This window comes from Hippoglossus stenolepis, chromosome 13 (assembly GCF_022539355.2).
Source record: "Hippoglossus stenolepis isolate QCI-W04-F060 chromosome 13, HSTE1.2, whole genome shotgun sequence".
Taxonomy (NCBI): Eukaryota; Metazoa; Chordata; class Actinopteri; order Pleuronectiformes; family Pleuronectidae; genus Hippoglossus; species Hippoglossus stenolepis.
The window spans coordinates 16,119,876-16,132,668 of record NC_061495.1 but is presented as its reverse complement, the minus strand read 5'-3'; the positions used below and the strand labels follow the sequence as shown (position 1 = coordinate 16,132,668).

General features: G+C 42.6%; 1 protein-coding gene across 6 annotated transcripts in view; it reads right to left on the bottom strand.

Annotated features, from left to right (window-relative positions):
* The window catches only part of sytl5 (synaptotagmin-like 5), a 42,204-nt gene extending 30,934 nt beyond the window's left edge, over positions 1-11,270 (bottom strand). For 3 of the 6 annotated variants that reach the window (XM_035174238.2, XM_035174237.2, XM_035174236.2), the window contains exon 1: positions 11,123-11,269. The gene's annotated coding sequence lies outside the window, so the exon portion shown is untranslated. Of the gene's footprint in view, positions 1-8,868; positions 8,978-11,122 lie in introns of those variants that run through there. The other 3 variants (XM_035174241.2, XM_035174242.2, XM_035174239.2) reach the window with 3 other exon arrangements.
* Between the last annotated feature and the right edge of the window lie 1,523 nt (positions 11,271-12,793).

Here is a 12,793-nt window from a genome sequence, read left to right as displayed (position 1 = left end):
GACCTGTCAGACACACTGTCCATGCCACTTCCAATCAAGCGAGGATCTTTCTGCAAACATTCTCGTCACTGCTCCTCATCCTCCAGACTCTCCCCAAGTCAATAACTCTGCTGAAACACAGCCTGTCGTGGTTTGTCAATCAGAATCCAATTTGAAACCTTAATTACTCGCTTGGCTCAAAGGTAATGAAGCGACATCAGACAGCGATATGAATAACTCACCTACGTCAAGCCTGACACCTCGGATAATGGTGACTAGCATTCTGTCCTCACAAGATTTGGCCTTTTGCTTCTAATCATGGGCCCACAGGGAGCGTGGTGATGTCAGGTTGCAGCTAAAAGAAAGATAGCTTCCACCGGAACAGCAGCCAATGCTTTTGATCTAATCTCTAAATTGGCTGCCAACAAATAATCATGCTCGCACCGGAGATGAGTGTTACCTCAGGGGAGAAGAAGGATGTGGTAAAGACGTCCCGGAATAAACCAGTTCAAATCTCCAAAAGGAAGAATTGTTTATCAGAGTTCTGAATGACCAGAGTGAAACGGCTTCTATCACAGAGAGGCGACCACACATGGTAATCACTCAAAGGGGATAACATCACTCGCTTTCTGATGGTGCCTCTGCAAATGCATTCATGGTGTTGCAGCCGTTCTTACACAAGAGACAGAAGTACTAAGGTGGAGAATAACAAAAAAAGGAGCTTCAAAGAGAAGTTCAAATGTGAGAATGCAAATGTTTGAGTCAGTTGCTGCGGACATTTTCTGGAACTTTTCCTGGCAACTCCCCTCGTAAAATGTCCGTAAAAGTCAGAGCGGGCGTGTTGATGAGGTTTCTTAGACGCGACGGACTCAAAACTGGAATATAAATATCTCAGGATGAGAAAGAAGAGCCATACATGTAGAAAACACAGAAAGATGTCAACTGGCAAAGACAACGAGATTGGAGAGCTTTTGGTCTCCTGGCTTTGGCCTCCTGTATGCTCTCCTCAGGCGCTTCCCCTCAAGTGAATGTTCCAGAAATGTTCCTGTTGTTGGGAACACATCTGACCGAGACAATCTCCCGCTGCGTTTTTTCATTTTTCATTTTTCACTCCATAGACTCGAGTCAGAGCTCCTCTCCACAATAAGATATGTTTCTACTAGAAGATGTTATGAATACTATTTCCACTGCTATTCCACGACTATTGGATATATATACTATAACTAATGCAGAATATGAGCAGCATCAAAGCTCCGACCTCGTGGCTCGCCACAATGAAACAGCAAGCTCAGGACCAGTGGGAGGCTGGAGTGACAACTGACTGACATTCCCCTCTGGCAACACGAGCAGATCATGGATGAATTAAATAGAGTGAGAACTGTACGGATGTTAATTTCAACCAACACCGCAGCCAGCTCACAGCCTTAAGAAAAATAAGTACATTTTCACGGCAGGACTTAAATGTTTTGCAGTGTTGGTCGATTTATTTAAGTAAATAATATTTCCTCCACTAGTCTCAGGGTTGTTTTCCAGAATACATGCATCGTGATCCTGCCGAACCACGGCCAACATTTGAAGCACTGCCCTTGCAGCCATCGCGCACATGTCACTACCACTGTAACATTACAGCTCTCCGAGGAGCTGCTGTCAGTAATGACCTATCAGGCCTGCACGCCTCCACAGTTTCCTGCGGGGCTCGATGGAGCAGAAAACAGGAAAAACAAACCAACAGAGATAGTGCCTTTAAAAACCTTATCCACAGCCTCCCTGTCAGCTGTCCTCTCTTATTTTCGCAGCAGTCCTCCCTCCACTTTCTTCTCGTCTACTCTAACCTTCACTGGACTCACTCTCCTTATCTGAACGCTGCTTGTTGTCCTCCCAATGGTGGGTTGTTTGTGCCATTTCATCCCCTAATTAAGAGGAAACGGCAGCATGGCCTCCAACTGCTGCAAGCAGACCAACTACCGGAAGCACAGAGCCGGAGACTGAGCATGGATGAGTGCTTTGGTTGATTGTGTTGTGCAGCTGGGTGTGACTCATGGAATAAAAGCAGAGGAGATCAGGACTTTAAGGGGAAAAGGAATCAGACAGATAAAACAGGCACTCAGCCTTGACTTCAATGCAGGTTAAATGTTCTGACCTTGAAATCTTTGATTTTCAGTCACGCCACATCTAAGAATGAGGCTCAATGCGACTGAAGCAAAGTTCAAGACTTTCCTCCTCCTCATTTAGCCGATAACGTACAGAGCAATAATTGTGTGATCACAGTTGCAAAGCAGATATTTCCTGAATACTTTCACTTTCATCTGAATGACTTCTGTGAGGGAAATTACACAAAACCTAAATGTCGTTCCTCCCTTGTTGACACAATGGTCTGCAACAAAACGTGCTCACGTTAAAAAATAACCTAATATGATGAAATCGAATTACAAAGACAAAGAAAAAGGCCTTAGATCATTTCCTGATCTTCGAAGGCTAAAGCCGGGGGAACCATGACGAAAAACTCTTTGTGCAGTGCAGAGAACAAGAAGACTAATCAGAGCTCAGTCCAACTGAACATCAAACTAATGAAGCTTATGTTCAACTTAAATTCAGGTTTGGGGTTTAAATATGAGTCTACAGCCGAGTTCGCAGCTCAGACTTCAGCACAGCAGTGATTCTAGGGGGAAAATGACATCATGCTAACAAGATGATGTTTAGCAGGGACACATTTACCACATTCGATCATCTTAGTAATTGTTTTTTAGCGCTAATGCTAAACTAGCACAGTAGCCCATTAGCCACTTTTGTTGTGTTGCAGCACCAAGAGAAATCGGATATGAGAAGATTATAGCAACTCTAAAATGCTGTAGCTGAATTACAGGAGTGTTAACGGAACAAAGTTAGTTGTTGACACTGACATTAATAATCTTTCTACTCGGTTGCTTGTAAATATGGTGTAAACATCATGACATGACACTTACCCACAGCTGGGTCCCTGTGTTGTGTTACTCTGGCCCTGCCTGTGAAGATGTTATCAGGCTATTTTGTCTGGACAAAAGTGGAGAGCCAATCACAGCACATCATCTGCACCATCTCTGCAGCCAGGCCGCCAGCATCGTTAAAGAGCATCGAGAGCCTCTTTACTGTAAAGTGTGTCATGTTCAAATTAAGTCGAGGGCAGGAAAACAAAGAGCCTGGCATACAATGTGCTGCATATTATTCATTCATTGTATCCGCAGCCGTTTCATTGATAACATTACAACCGCTTTGCATGAACCTGATGATGCCAGTGAAGGGAAATGATAAATACAGCAATTGTCTTATTGAAATGACACAGACACAACTCAATAATTATCCACCTATTTCTCTCTTTTCTTATGTCTATGTTTCTAGCAAAGAATCCACACGACTCCAAAGCATATTGCACATTAAATTATTCGAGCCGGATGATAAAATTATAACAATTATTGTCGCAATATAATTTTCCTTAGTAGATATAACAAATGTGTGATAAATGTTCAACAGAATTCATTTCCATGTAATGATTGCGTATGATAACTTGCTATTAAGATAATTAACAAGAAAAAAGGGTTTTACTTAATTTTGCTCATGCAAATTCAGATTTTAAAATCATTTTACGTATATTGATTGTTCTGTCGTTGTTAGCATTGTTGATAAGTGTTTATCATGACCATAAAGAATACATTAAAGCCACAATTAAAAATCTACATTAATAAACAAGCAAAACTCAACCTTTAAACTTGAAAGAAATAATGATTTTGATCATTTATCATGATATTTATCGCTATCGACTCATAAGAACATTTAATGTGATAAAATTGACCAGATCAGGTCAACATCCACCCCCTTCCTCACCCTTCGTCTTCCCCATCTGCACCCTGTGTAAATCAGTGTGTTTGTTTCTTGATTATTCTGTGAAGCTGCAGTGAAAACGGTCCAGATTACAAGCCACAATCTGCCATCCACGCCACAGATCTGGCAACGGTCAGTCTTACGATGCAAACTGTGAGACAGCTCGAGTGCCGGCAGTCTGGTTGTATCACAAACACACACGCACAACTACACGCTTATTGGAGATTATCTGAAATCTCTTGCCTTAGCGAAACAAAAATGACCATTTCATTTTTCATTTCTAGCACACCTTCTGCAAAAAAAGGAAAACTGATATTTAAGAAACTCTACAAGAAATTATCAAAATATAAATCTAGGATATTTTCCACTTCTGCTTTTCAGCCTCATGTGTTCAATACTTCTCTGCACGAGCACTTAAAGAACAAGAGATAAGAGGTTTCCAGATTGAGGTTGGATCTTATTAACCCACTTTCAGTTGTGGCCTCTTCTGCTGCTGCGGCTTCTTCTTCACAGAGACGCAGAGAGCTCCCTCTCTTTTCCCCAACATGTCTGAATATTTCATAGCCCTCCCATCCCGTTTAGCCGCCGCTCGCCTGCCACGTTTCACTGCGCATCATCTTCGCAAGGCACGGCTAATAAGGTGTGCGTGTGTTCAGTGCAGAGTTAGCGTTAATCTGAGTGTCACGTGGAAAGCATGTGTAATTTGATGCCGAGTGGGTGCAAATGGAATGTGATTTATATTTTTTGGGATTAGCCCTTGTGTCATTTTTGTTTTAACACATTAAGGAGACAGATGCACAATGAAATGCAGCGTTTGGAGGACAGATGGGTGTCTGAGCTGACCGACACTGGAGGAGTGACCGATGAATTAACATCTTTCAGCAAAGAGAAAACAGTTTCAGACAGGTGGGCCTTAAAGCCTCCAGCTCTAAAAGCTTTGACTGTATTTATCTACAGAATCAAGTCAAAAAAAAGTATCACTAGCGAGACTCTTTTCCAGACAATGAGGTCACTGGACCTTTGAATGCTGAAATACTGTATATTCAGTTCATCTTTGAGTCCATGTGACAACAGGTCACAATATGACGAAATTCTCTAAAGACAGACTTGACATATTCTATACAAGAGGCCAAAAACATGTTTAGTAAAGCCTACATGACTTTGACCTCTGACCACCCAAATCTAATCAGTTTATCGGTGAGTCTAAGTGAATATTTGTGCCAAATTTGAACAGATTTTTTCAAGAAGTTCTTAAGATAGTGCGTTCACAAGACAAAAAGGGATTTGTGAGGTCACCACAACATTGACCTTTGACCTTTGACAACCAAATTCTAATCACTTCATGCATGAGTCCAAGTGAATTTTTGTACCCAATTGTAAGAAATCCTCTCAAGGCGTTCTTGAGATATCGTGTTCACAAGAATGGGACGTAAGGACAGACTGAAAGCTGAAAACATAATGCCTGCTGCCAGTGGCCAGACTTGTTAAGACCAGATGTTCTGCAACAAGTTTGGTGGAGGAGGATTTGACCAACTGGCCAACACAAAGCTTGTACTTATTAATGAAAGTAATCTTTAAAGCATCACTAAACAATTAACAAAATCAGTTATTCCAGGTTAGAAACATTTTATTAGAAAGCGATACCACAACCTTCAGCCGCAGCTCTGACTGCCATGGGCACAGAGTCACATAAAACACAGCAGATGTGTGTACCAACATTCAGCCCAGGACATAGTGACACTCCAGATGGCTCTTACGATCAGGTGCACAATGAAACTTCACTACCCAAGGAAATAAAAAGACCACCTAGAGGTGAGCGAATTAATGCACTCCTCTTGTGATCCGACTCATGTGAAGGGAAAACAGAGAGAGCAAGATATGGTCAAAGAAGTAAAAGACTAAAGCAAAAGAGGCCAATTTGACTTCTATCACATGTGTAGCTTTGAACCAGTACCATGAATACAGATATTTCTTTATGGGTTTTGCTCTCAACAACAAACACGGGTGGCGTTGACAGGAAATCCTGCTGAAACTGATGATTAATACTTATGACGACACTGAGAATTACCCTTTAATCCTCCACCTGTGGGTCTCCACCTATAATGACATCATAAAACCATCTGAGCTTCTACCTTGCCTTGATAAGAGCGATCGCTTTGACCTGATGAAGAACAAAACATCGTCTATTTCCTCAGCAGAAGATAAACAGCTCCAGGCCTCTTTTATTTGCTGTTCACACGTCATGCAACTATTTGTGTTCATGCAGAGAAATAAAGATTAACACAACACTCTCATATGTCTATATACTAAGCATTGCCAACAATTTCCTCCCATGTTTTCAGTCCTCATGCTAATCTAAGCTAAACTAATTTACAGCTGGTTATAGCTTCATATTCAGTTGTATCAATCCTCTCGTCTCACTTACGCAAAAAGCAAATACCCATTTTTCCCAAACTGTCAAATTGTTCCTTTAACTTTGCATTGCCCTTTCATCTCGTTTCAATAATATCAATATATAATCACTTTTTATTATATATATATATATATATCTTAAAAATATCATTACACAAATTTTTTCAGCATCTTTTGCAAATGTAATTACAATCGTCCAACAGATTTGAGAGATCAATCTGAACTAAAGTGCCACTTTAGCTTTCAAACACATCACAGCCCTGAAGCAAATTATTAAACATACACTACATTGAATTCAGGTTATTTTGTCAAACTGCAATTAATGGTGTTCAGATTTTAAATGAATATTATTTGAGCAAAATGAAATTTGATGGAAGATTCTTTCATCTTGTTTTGAATCACTTTCACTGAACCTTCCCACACCAATGTTCATTAGTAAATAACACTGTGGTTTCATTTCCCTCAATTCCCTTCCACCCAGTGATGCCATTACAATGGCCTTGATCTGCTCAAACATATGTATTGATTCAACACCTCGATGTACACGACTTGCAAACAAGGAATCAAATTACTGTCTGTGTTTGATGTACACTAAGCTGTGTTGACTTTTCCAAAACACTGGTCAAGATCCTGGTCCTGGGAAATAATAGAATAATCATGCAATGTGAATAGGGGGTGGGGGGTGGGGTATTTTGAGCCTGCATGTGTGTCCACGCCTTTGGCCTGATTTCTATGTTGAAGTGTCCCATTTTCCATCACAGCCCTCAAAAGGTTCAGTTCAGCATGAGCGGCACAGAGCGCCCACAGAGGCATGTGTCCATCCACATTAGAGGTTTCGGTGCAGGGCGACACAGAAGCATCGCTCCCTGACCAGCAATCTATTACTGAACTGAGTCATTCCTCTCAGCACTGCCTCCAAATTACATTTCTGCTTTTCAGATTTTTTTTTTTTCCCTTCTTTCCTCTCCTCCCACATCTGCGTGATTGAACGGGGACGCAATGTATCTCTGAGGCCGGGGCTATAGACTGCATACCAAACGGTTACGCAGCACACACAGGAGAGCCGTGGAGGAGAAGGGCATCAATGAGTGGGAGGGAGGGAAACTCCGCACAAAACGGCACCACAGAGATCACTCAATGCAGCAGCACAGTCTGTTACAGCGGCTTATAGGGTTTTATCTGGATATGATACAATAACGCAGATTATCACATACATTACAATAGGCTTTAATAAGATAATCGTCAGTGTGGACGAGACGTGTGTGTGTGTGTATCTCCACAGCGCTCGTCTTGTTACAGCTCAGTGTTTGTTAGACAAGGGAGTGGGCAATGTAAATAGGATTTATGTGAGATACAAAGAGGATGCCAGCAGTTCTACTCAACAGAAATCAAAAAACTGTGAGATTGAGAACATTTCCCACGCAGACATATTGCAGTGCTGTCGTTTGATCTTACCATCAGATTGTGTTAAAAGAGTTTGTTTGTTGGGATTCAATGCATCTCTATTTTTGCATTTCCTGTCCACACTTGAAATCAGCATATCATAATTGATCATAAATTGCAGGGGTGGTGGTTGGCACTGTTGCCTCACAGCAAGAAGGCTCCGGGTTCGAATTCCGGTTCCCGTAGCCGTTTTCAGACATGAACTCTGGCAAATGTCTGGAAAGTTGGGTCCAGGCATTCTCCAGAGGTTGCCTTTCACATAGGAACAACACAGGAGGAGGTTGTCTGGGTCAGACGTGTTCACAACCACAGCAAAATGACCAGAACATTCAGTTAAGAGGTGGAACCTGCGTAGAGCAGCAGGAGGACGGACATGAAGCATTGCTTCCCCTGTGAAAAGCATGTATTTTTGTTCACAGCACATCGACAGCAAACTCTGTTCTCAGTGTCGAAAGCTCTCAAATCTCACTGTCTTTCAAATTTGACGTCTTCATCAGCGTCTTCCTATGATATTTGCATTCTTTGTAGCTTTTTCTTCAGTTATGCATCCATCACATGTGTTAGAAACATCACTGACATCCTCCTTCTAAATCTGCCTGTTTGTTTGGCCTGTGGTGATGCTGGTTGCAGATTTATTTCTGAAACTGCAGTAATTAAGCTGCGGCAAATAAAGACCTGCTACTGCACTCAGTCTGCAGAGGCCTGAAGCTGCACGAGGAGCTGTGCACCTGTTTATTCAAAGTTCAGGTGAAGCCAGAAAGGGGAGAATCTGTTGTTGCTTTTGTGAAGACGCACATTACTGTGATTGACAAAGTCAGAGCGCTGGTGGGCTGTTTGTTCAAAGTGTATTCCTTCTTTGGACCCTTAACCAGACACATGCCAAGCGGGAAGCTGATAAGATGAAAGTTTTTTGAGATATGTGAACCAGATACAGACAGACAGAGATATCTGGAATTATTCGACAGATGAAACACTTTGGTGAGATATTTTTTTGAATGGCACGAAAAAGCCAGACTCTGACTTTTGAACAAATATAGTATTTATAGTCTAGTGTTTTGGTTTTGTTGGACAGAGCCTATCCGTCTGGCACCATGAGCTACAGCCTGCAGAAATGCATAATAATGTGTGTATGTGTGAATGTACACACACACTCACGCACACGCACACACACACACACACCTCTGCTCCGTCTTTGCCAGATCTTGGAGACGGCAGACCTCTAATGCTGTGTGACTGCACTCCCCCGGGGCTTTCTCTTTCTGCTCCACTGGATGAGCTCTGCTGCCTGCACACAGAGAAATCAGGGAATCCCTTCATTCTCCAGCTCTACTCCTCCTCTGCTCGCCCATTTATTCTCTCCTCCTCCAGCCTCGTGTGTGTGTGTGTGTGAGCGTGAGCAGTATAAACTCAGTTATCATCAGGGAGCCATTCTCCCTCTGACAACGATAAAACAGCCTCAGCAGACGCAGCGTGTGTTTCTTAAAGCCGAATGAAGCAATTTGGGGTAGCGTCATTGTGACAAATTACTGTAGGCCGGAACAGCAATGTAAAATGTGTCGGGGTTGGTTACAAATAAACCTTAAAGAGACGGCTCACTTACGTATTACAGCCACTTACGGGGCCTCATAATGAAAGTAATTGTAATGAATGAACTCATGGGTGTTGTTTTTTACTCATTAGCACTAATGCTTTGTTTTAATTGGCAGCGGTCTAAACACAGGGACTTTGTGTTTTCTGAGTGACGTCTGTCGAGGGAAACATATATCTGGATACATATCGGCTTCTCAGGTCGATGTAAGGAGCCACATTGACCAGCGGCTGCCACACAGTGCGACAGATCTAATCACCTCTTCTGAAAGTTGATGTGACCTTTTCTCGTCTTCACGCTGCATTAGCTGCTCGAGCTGCTTCATTAAAATGTGCAGACCTGATGCAGCAGATGAGACTAAAGCACGAGTTCGTCAACATGTTTGCACCCGAAGATCCTGAACACGCAATAACTATTAAATCAAGCAGCCGGTTCAAAACTCGATCTGCAAATTTCAATTATTGATCAGTCTTTGTGCTTTAAAAGAGAAAAGCCAAACATTTCTCAGTTTAATCTCGATTAGAAGGACTTGCTGCTTTTGTTGTAAGGGATTATAGACTTATTGTTTCAGTGGTTGGACAAAACAAGCATATTTTAGTTGCCATTTAGGACATTTGAAGCCCTTTTCAGTATTTCTTTGGCATCTTAGTGACCACAGGAGCAATCAACAATGAGTCATATTGATTGGCTGCATCCCTAAATTGATTGAAAAAGAAACCAATGCAACTCCAACAACCCTAATTATAATGTGCATCCTGTCGGCATCATGTAATTCAGTAAACCAGCCTCAGACCTTATAGAGGCAGGACTTGAAATCCTGCTGATTCTCAATATGCGCTGAGAGTGAGGGAGAATCAAACACCTGCTAATCTGAGGCGAAACTCCACCACTGGATTGAAATGAGGTCAGGATGTGGGGCTGCCGGTGGACCTGAACGCCTCCCCAGTCCTGGAGCACCCACTGGCCATCATGACAGGAACCAGCAGTTTATCATTTACATCGAGCTGATGTAGAGCAATGAATCATGAACATTAAAATGTCCACTTTTCAACGAGAGATTCAACTTAATGCTCATTTTGGACGCTGCAGTTTTTGATACAGATGTGTTTCTATCATTTTTTTCCACCCCATTAATATCAATGAGCGTTAAACTAAATAACAGGAAACTCTCTCCTCAGTATCTGAGTGCTCTGCTGCGTTTCTATCACATTTCACCGTCTCCAATCATCCCTGAGGAGCTGTGGGATATTCTGGTGATTCCACATTAAACACTAAACTAACATGGACAAGGTCATTATCAAACATCAGCTATGAGGCACAAACATATTGAAGGAACATCAGAGCGATTTAAAACGTTTCTGAGAGAGGAAATCGTTCACCAAACCAGGAGATAACATCATCTATACATCCTGTCTGTTCAAACTGCTGCCCTCCTTCTTCATGTTACATGGCTGGTGTCACATATTTCCACCTGAAGTTGATGTTTTTCCCACAGACTACAGAATTGACCTGAGTTGACTGCAGGTTAGAACCCGGCGTCGAGACCACGAACCAGGAGAAGCAGCTTCTTCTTCTTCTTCTTTTGCTGCATTGCACCTGCACACACGCGCCTAACTTTGGCCGGTGAAGTGGCTCTGTCTGGTCCCACCGACGTTTAATGCTCCGAGGGTCGCGGTCGTGATGGTGGACACGCCGCCCCCTCCCACCCCCACAACATCATTAAACAAGGCAAATAAAGACCCGTTCGCCGGGAACAAGCGGAAGCGGCGGACCGTGTGTGCCATATGCCAGAGGAAGGCGCGGCGGGGTTCGGTGTCCCGGACCCGCGGAGCGCCGGTGTCTTACCTGGAGGCTGCGGGCTGGAGGGGGAGCACGGCGGGCAGGAGAGGAGCGAGCGGCCGGGGATCAGGGACCGAGCGTCAGCGTGTCGGCGCACCGAGCACCGTCTGAAGACAGGGGACCACAGCCAGGGTGTTCCCGACAGGAGGGGGCGTGGTGTGCGCGTGCATGCATGTGCGTGTGTGTGTGTGTGTGTGTGTGAGTGTATGTGTGAATGTACTTGTACAGATGTCTTTGTGAGGACCATTTCGAGCCTACAACCTACAGAGTGAGGACATTTTGGGAAAGTGAGGACATTTTGGCCGGTCCTCACTTTCGGTGAGGGTCAGAGTTAGGGTTAGGTTAAGGTTAGGCATTTAGTTTGGATGGTTAAGGTTAGGGTAAGGGGCTAGGACATGTATTATGCCAATAAATGTCCTCACTAAGATAGATGTACAAATGTATGTGTGTGTGTGTTCAGGTATTACCCATGTTGCAGGGACCTAATCTGTTTAAAAAGTCACATTATGGAGACTTTTATTCCTCATGGGGACAAAATCAAGTCCTCATGATGTGAATTAGTTCGGATTAGGTTTAGGTTTACATTAGGTTTAAGTTAAGGTTAGGTTAATATTAGGTTTAGATTAGGTTTAATTTAAGGTTCAGATTGGGGTTGGACATTTATTTAGGGAATGCATTATACCAATGGGTGTCCTCACTAAACTAGAAGTTACTGTTTTAATAAACATAAAGATCCAGATAAAGGGGGATTCCGTCCAAACTCAGCTCCCTGTTCTGCAGTGCTGGACTCTATATGTTCTGGGAAACTCCCTGCTGGTACATTATGTATTATGGATTTCCCCTTTTTCCTCTATGAGCTCCTCTGGGAGTCTGTGTCTCTGCTGCAGAATTACATCTTATGTAATAGTAGTGGATTTAGCTGGGGGAGGAAAACAGGACAGATAAGATGAGGAGAAACCCCCACAAATGAATAAATGAATATTACAATAAGACAACCTTATACCTGATCATTACACCCTGTATATGTATTCATAATAAACTGATTATACATGTTTTTGTCGTTCTGTCCTTAACCCTAACCCTATGTGATGAGCTTTCTTTTATTTTGCCGCTCAGTAATTTATATTTATGCCCCTGTTTGATGTGTGTTACTCTCTGTGGGCTATTGCATGCTTCTGTGTTGCATGTTAATGAGCATAATGATGCCCTGCGCACTTTATCTTTACCAACATTAATATTCCCCTTTCTGCTCTGCTCTGTCCTATTTCAATTCCATGCCTCTTTTTAGTGTGACTCTGTAACATCTGTCCAGGCACAACAGATACAGCACAACAGATTAATGTTTTTGTTAAAAAATGTTGTACTGTCCCTGATGGATAAAGCACTAAAGTAAATCTAGTCATGACCATCACTTCATTACAGGAACACAATCCACACAAAGAATACATGTGAGGTTACATTTCACATGTTTAACATATGTAGAGATTTCACATGTTAGGGATTCACAGAAATGGTTCTCAGATATGTCATGTGTCCTCCGACGGTCCAAAGACATGCAGGATATAGTTCATTGGAGACTCCAAATTGACTGTAGGTGTGAATATGAGTGTGAATGGTTGTCTCTATATGTAACCTGAGATTGGCTCCAGCTCCCCTATAATATTTCACATTTGAGAA